An 8,780-nucleotide genomic window follows, 5' to 3' on the forward strand; every position below is an offset into this window, starting at 1 on the left:
GTACCCTAATCCCTAAAACTCTACCCCCAGCAGTACTCCCTGCACTACCCAAACACCACTGCACTACCCTAAACCCTAAAACACTACCCCCAGCATGACCCCCTACACTACCCAAAAACCACTGCACTAACCTAAACCCTAAAACACTACCCCCTGCACGACGCCCTACACTACCCAAACACCACTGCACTCCCCTAAACCCTAAACCACTACCCCAGCACAACCCCCTACAGTACCCAAACACCACTGCACTACCCTAAACCCTAAAACACTACCCCCAGCATGACCTCCAACACTACACAAACACCACTGCACTATTTTAAACCCTAAAACACTACCGCAGCACGATCCCCTACACTACCCAAACACCACTGCACTACCCTAAACCCTAAAACACTACCCCCAGCATGACCTCCAACACTACACAAACACCACTGCACTACTCTAAACCCTAACCACTACCCCAGCATGACCCCCTACACAACCCAAACACCACTGCACTACCCTATACCCTAAAACACTAACCCAGCACGGCCCCCTACACTACCCAAACACCACTGCATACCCTAAACCCTAAAACACTACCCCCAGCACGACCCCCTACACTACACAAACACCACTGCACTGCCCTAAACCCTAAAACACTACCCCCAGCACGACCCCCTACACTACACAAACAACACTGCACTACGCTAAACCCTAAATCTACCCCAAGCATGACCCCCTACACTACACAAACATCACTGCACTACCCTAAACCCTAAAACACTACCACCAGCACGACCCCCGACACTACACAAACACCACTGCACTACCCTAACCCTAAAACACTACCCCCAGCACGACCCCTATACTACACAAACACCACTGCACTACCCTAAACCCTAAAACACTACCCCAGCACGACCCCCTACACTACCCAAACACCACCGCACTACCCTAAACCATAAAACACTACCCCCAGCACTACCCCCAACCCTACCCAAACACCACTATACTACCCTAAACCCTAAAACACTACCCCAACCATACCCAAACACCACTGCACTACCCTAAAACATAAACACTACCCCCAGCACGACCCCTACACTACACAAACACCACTGCACTACCCTAAACCCTAAAACACTACCCCAGCACGACCCCCTACACTATCCAAACACCACTGCACTACCCTAAACCCTAAAACACTACCCCAGCCCAACCCCCAACACTACCCAAACACCACTGCACTACCCTAAACCCTAAAACACTACCCCCAGCATGACCTCCTACACTACAAAAACACCACTGCACTTCCCTAAACCCTAAAACACTACCCCCAGCACGACTCCCTACACTACACAAACACCACTGCACTACCCTAAACCCTAAAACACTACCCCAGCACGAATCCCTACACTACCCAAACACCACTGCACTATCCTAAACCCTAAAACACTACCCCCAGCAGTACCCCCTACACTACCCAAACACCACTGCACTACCCTAAACCCTAAACCACTACCCCCAACACGACCCCCTACACTACCCAAACACCACTGCACTACCATAAACCCTAAAACACTACCCCAGCACGACCCCCTACACTACCCAAACACCACTGCACTACCCTAAACCCTAAACCTACCCCAGCACGACCCCCTACACTACCCAAACACCACTGCACTACCCTAAACCCTAAAACACTACCCCCAGCACTACCCCAACACTACCCAAACACCACTGCACTACCCTAAACCCTAAAACACTACCCCCAGCACTACCCCAACCCTACCTAAACACCACTGCACTACCCTAAAACATAAACACTACCCCCAGCACGACCCCTACACTACACAAACACCACTGAACTACCCTAAACCATAAATCTACCCCAGCACAACCCCCTACACTACCCAAACACCACTGCACTACCCTAAACCCTAAAACACTACCCCAGCACGACCCCCTACACTACACCAACACCACTGCACTACCCTAAACCCTAAATCTACCCTCAGCACGACCCACTACACTACCCAAACACCACTGCACTACCCTAAACCCTAAAACACTACCCCCAGCATGACCCCCTACACTACACCAACACCACTGCACTACCCTAAACCCTAAAACACTACCCCAGCACGACCCCCTACACTACCCAAACACCACTGCACTACCCTAAAACCTAAAACACTACCCCCGGCTCTACCCCCAACCCTACCCAAACACCACTGCACTACCCTAAACCCTAAAACACTAGCCCCAGCACTACCTCAACCCTACCCAAACACCACTGCACTACCCTAAAACCTAAAACACTACCCCCAGCACGACCCCTACACTATACAAACACCACTGCACTACCCTAAATCCAAAAACACTACCCCAGCATGACCCCCTACACTATCCAAACACCACTGCACTACCCTAAACCCTAAAACACTACACCCAGCCCGACCCCCAACACTACCCAAACACCACTGCACTACCCTAAACCCTAAAACACTACCCCCAGCACGACCTCCTACACTTCAAAAACACCACTGCACTGCCCTAAACCCTAAAACACTACCCCAGCACGACCCCCTACACGACACAAACACCACTGCACTACCCTAAACACTAAAACACTACCCCCAGCACGACCCCCTACACTACCCAAACACCACTGCACTACCCTAAATCCTAAAACACTACCCCAGCAGTACCCCCTACACTACCCAAACACCACTGCAGTACCCTAATCCCTAAAACTCTACCCCCAGCAGTACTCCCTGCACTACCCAAACACCACTGCACTTCCCTAAACCCTAAAACACTACCCCCAGCACGACCCCCTACACTACCCAAAAACCACTTCACTAACCTAAACCCTAAAACACTACCCCCTGCACGACGCCCTACACTACCCAAACACCACTGCACTCCCCTAAACCCTAAACCACTACCCCAGCACAACCCCCTACAGTACCCAAACACCACTGCACTACCCTAAACCCTAAAACACTACCCCAGCACGACCCCCACACTACACCAACACCACTGCACTATTTTAAACCCTAAAACACTACCGCAGCACGATCCCCTACACTACCCAAACACCACTGCACTACCCTAAACCCTAAAACACTACCCCCAGCATGACCTCCAACACTACACAAACACCACTGCACTACTCTAAACCCTAACCACTACCCCAGCATGACCCCCTACACAACCCAAACACCACTGCACTACCCTATACCCTAAAACACTAACCCAGCACGGCCCCCTACACTACCCAAACACCACTGCATACCCTAAACCCTAAAACACTACCCCCAGCACGACCCCCTACACTACACAAACACCACTGCACTGCCCTAAACCCTAAAACACTACCCCCAGCACGACCCCCTACACTACACAAACAACACTGCACTACGCTAAACCCTAAATCTACCCCAAGCATGACCCCCTACACTACACAAACATCACTGCACTACCCTAAACCCTAAAACACTACCACCAGCACGACCCCCGACACTACACAAACACCACTGCACTACCCTAACCCTAAAACACTACCCCCAGCACGACCCCTATACTACACAAACACCACTGCACTACCCTAAACCCTAAAACACTACCCCAGCACGACCCCCTACACTACCCAAACACCACCGCACTACCCTAAACCATAAAACACTACCCCCAGCACTACCCCCAACCCTACCCAAACACCACTACACTACCCTAAACCCTAAAACACTACCCCAACCATACCCAAACACCACTGCACTACCCTAAAACATAAACACTACCCCCAGCACGACCCCTACACTACACAAACACCACTGCACTACCCTAAACCCTAAAACACTACCCCAGCACGACCCCCTACACTATCCAAACACCACTGCACTACCCTAAACCCTAAAACACTACCCCAGCCCAACCCCCAACACTACCCAAACACCACTGCACTACCCTAAACCCTAAAACACTACCCCCAGCATGACCTCCTACACTACAAAAACACCACTGCACTTCCCTAAACCCTAAAACACTACCCCCAGCACGACCCCCTACACTACACAAACACCACTGCACTACCCTAAACCCTAAAACACTACCCCAGCACGAATCCCTACACTACCCAAACACCACTGCACTATCCTAAACCCTAAAACACTACCCCCAGCAGTACCCCCTACACTACCCAAACACCACTGCACTACCCTAAACCCTAAACCACTACCCCCAACACGACCCCCTACACTACCCAAACACCACTGCACTACCATAAACCCTAAAACACTACCCCAGCACAACCCCCTACACTACCCAAACACCACTGCACTACCCTAAACCCTAAAACACTCCCCCCAGCATGACCCCCTACACTACCCGAACACCACTGCACTACCCTAAACCCTAAATCTACCCAAGCACGACCCCCTACACTACCCAAACACCACTGCACTACCCTAAACCCTAAATCTACCCTCAGCATGACCCCCTACACCACCCAAACACCACTGCACTACCCTAAACCCTAAAACACCACCTCCAGCACGACCCCCTACACTACACCAACACCACTGCACTACCCTAAACCCTAAAACACTACACCAGCACGACCCCTACACTACCAAACACCACTGCACTACCCTAAACCCTAAAACACTACCCCCAGCTCTACCCCCAACCCTACCCAAACACCACTGCACTACCCTAAACCCTGAAACACTACCCCCAGGACTACCCCCAACCCTACCCAAACACCACTGCACTACCCTAAAACCTAAAACACTACCCCCAGCAAGACCCCTACACTACACAAACACCACTGCACTACTCTAAATCCTAAAACACTACCCCAGCACGACCCCCTACACTATCCAAACACCACTGCACTACCCTAAACCCTAAAACACTACCCCCAGCCCGACCCCCAACACTACCCAAACACCACTGCACTACCCTAAACCCTAAAACACTACCCCCAGTACGACCTCCTACACTACAAAAACACCACTGCACTGCCCTAAACCCTAAAACACTACCCCCAGCACGACCCCCTACTGTACACAAACACCACTGCACTACCCTAAACCCTGAAACACTACCCTCAGCATGACCCCCTACACTACACAAACACCACTGCACTACCCTAAACCCTAAAACACTACCCCCAGCACGACCCCCTACACTACCCAAACACCACTGCACTACCCTAAATCCTAAAACACTACCCACAGCAGTACCCCCTACACTACCCAAACACCACTGCACTACCCTAAACCCTAAAACACCACCCCCAGCATTACTCCCTGCACTACCCAAACACCACTGCACTACCCTAAACTCTAAAACATTACCCCCAGCACAACCCCCTACACTACCCAAAAACCACTGCACTAACCTAAACCCTAAAACACTACCCCCAGCACGACCCCCTACACTACCCAAACACCACTGCACTGCCCTAAACCCTAAACCACTACGCCAGCACGACCCCCTACAGTACCCAAACACCACTGCACTACCCTAAACCCTAAATCTACCCTCAACACGACCCCCTACACTACCCAAACACCACTGCACTACCCTAAACCCTAAAACACTACCCCCAGCACGACCCCCTACACTACACCAACACCACTGCACTACCCTAAACCCTAAAACACTACCACCAGCACGACCCCCTACACTACCCAAACACCACTGCACTACCCTAAACCCTAAAACACTACCCCAGCACGACCCCTTACACTACACCAACACCACTGCACTACAATAAACCCTAAAACACTCCCCCCAGCACGACCCCCTACACTACCCAAACACCACTGAACTACCCTAAACCCTAAACCTACCCCAGCACGACCCCCTACACTACCCAAACACCACTGCACTACCCTAAACCCTAAAACTCTACCCCCAGCACTACCCCAACACTACCCAAACACCACTGCACTACCCTAAACCCTAAAACACTACCCCCAGCACTACCCCAACCCTACCTAAACACCACTGCACTACCCTAAAACATAAACACTACCCCCAGCACGACCCCTACACTACACAAACACCACTGAACTACCCTAAACCCTAAATCTACCCCAGCACAACCCCCTACACTACCCAAACACCACTGCACTACCCTAAACCCTAAAACACTACCCCAGCATGACCCCCGACACTACACCAACACCACTGCACTACCCTAAACCCTAAATCTACCCTCAGCACGACCCACTACACTACCCAAACACCACTGCACTACCCTAAACCCTAAAACACTACCCCCAGCATGACCCCCTACACTACACCAACACCACTGCACTACCCTAAACCCTAAAACACTACCCCAGCACGACCCCCTACACTACCCAAACACCACTGCACTACCCTAAAACCTAAAACACTACCCCCGGCTCTACCCCCAACCCTACCCAAACACCACTGCACTACCCCAAACCCTAAAACACTAGCCCCAGCACTACCTCAACCCTACCCAAACACCACTGCACTACCCTAAAACCTAAAACACTACCCCCAGCACGACCCCTACACTATACAAACACCACTGCACTACCCTAAATCCAAAAACACTACCCCAGCATGACCCCCTACACTATCCAAACACCACTGCACTACCCTAAACCCTAAAACACTACCCCCAGCCCGACCCCCAACACTACCCAAACACCACTGCACTACCCTAAACCCTAAAACACTACCCCCAGCACGACCTCCTACACTTCAAAAACACCACTGCACTGCCCTAAACCCTAAAACACTACCCCCAGCACGACCCCCTACACGACACAAACACCACTGCACTACCCTAAACACTAAAACACTACCCCCAGCACGACCCCCTACACTACCCAAACACCACTGCACTACCCTAAATCCTAAAACACTACCCCAGCAGTACCCCCTACACTACCCAAACACCACTGCAGTACCCTAATCCCTAAAACTCTACCCCCAGCAGTACTCCCTGCACTACCCAAACACCACTGCACTACCCTAAACCCTAAAACACTACCCCCAGCACGACCCCCTACACTACCCAAAAACCACTGCACTAACCTAAACCCTAAAACACTACCCCCTGCACGACGCCCTACACTACCCAAACACCACTGCACTCCCCTAAACCCTAAACCACTACCCCAGCACAACCCCCTACAGTACCCAAACACCACTGCACTACCCTAAACCCTAAAACACAATCCCAGCACGACCCCCACACTACACCAACACCACTGCACTATTTTAAACCCTAAAACACTACCGCAGCACGATCCCCTACACTACCCAAACACCACTGCACTACCCTAAACCCTAAAACACTACCCCCAGCATGACCTCCAACACTACACAAACACCACTGCACTACTCTAAACCCTAACCACTACCCCAGCATGACCCCCTACACAACCCAAACACCACTGCACTACCCTATACCCTAAAACACTAACCCAGCACGGCCCCCTACACTACCCAAACACCACTGCATACCCTAAACCCTAAAACACTACCCCCAGCACGACCCCCTACACTACACAAACACCACTGCACTGCCCTAAACCCTAAAACACTACCCCCAGCACGACCCCCTACACTACACAAACAACACTGCACTACGCTAAACCCTAAATCTACCCCAAGCATGACCCCCTACACTACACAAACATCACTGCACTACCCTAAACCCTAAAACACTACCACCAGCACGACCCCGACACTAGACAAACACCACTGCACTACCCTAACCCTAAAACACTACCCCCAGCACGACCCCTATACTACACAAACACCACTGCACTACCCTAAACCCTAAAACACTACCCCAGCACGACCCCCTACACTACCCAAACACCACCGCACTACCCTAAACCATAAAACACTACCCCCAGCACTACCCCCAACCCTACCCAAACACCACTATACTACCCTAAACCCTAAAACACTACCCCAACCATACCCAAACACCACTGCACTACCCTAAAACATAAACACTACCCCCAGCACGACCCCTACACTACACAAACACCACTGCACTACCCTAAACCCTAAAACACTACCCCAGCACGACCCCCTACACTATCCAAACACCACTGCACTACCCTAAACCCTAAAACACTACCCCAGCCCAACCCCCAACACTACCCAAACACCACTGCACTACCCTAAACCCTAAAACACTACCCCCAGCATGACCTCCTACACTACAAAAACACCACTGCACTTCCCTAAACCCTAAAACACTACCCCCAGCACGACCCCCTACACTACACAAACACCACTGCACTACCCTAAACCCTAAAACACTACCCCAGCACGAATCCCTACACTACCCAAACACCACTGCACTATCCTAAACCCTAAAACACTACCCCCAGCAGTACCCCCTACACTACCCAAACACCACTGCACTACCCTAAACCCTAAACCACTACCCCCAACACGACCCCCTACACTACCCAAACACCACTGCACTACCATAAACCCTAAAACACTACCCCAGCACGACCCCCTACACTACCCAAACACCACTGCACTACCCTAAACCCTAAACCTACCCCAGCACGACCCCCTACACTACCCAAACACCACTGCACTACCCTAAACCCTAAAACACTACCCCCAGCACTACCCCAACACTACCCAAACACCACTGTACTACCCTAAACCCTAAAACACTTCCCCCAGCACTACCCCAACCCTACCTAAACACCACTGCACTACCCTAAAACATAAACACTACCCCCAGCACGACCCCTACACTACAC

This window comes from Triturus cristatus, chromosome 3_1 (assembly GCF_964204655.1).
Source record: "Triturus cristatus chromosome 3_1, aTriCri1.1, whole genome shotgun sequence".
Lineage (NCBI taxonomy): Eukaryota > Metazoa > Chordata > Amphibia > Caudata > Salamandridae > Triturus > Triturus cristatus.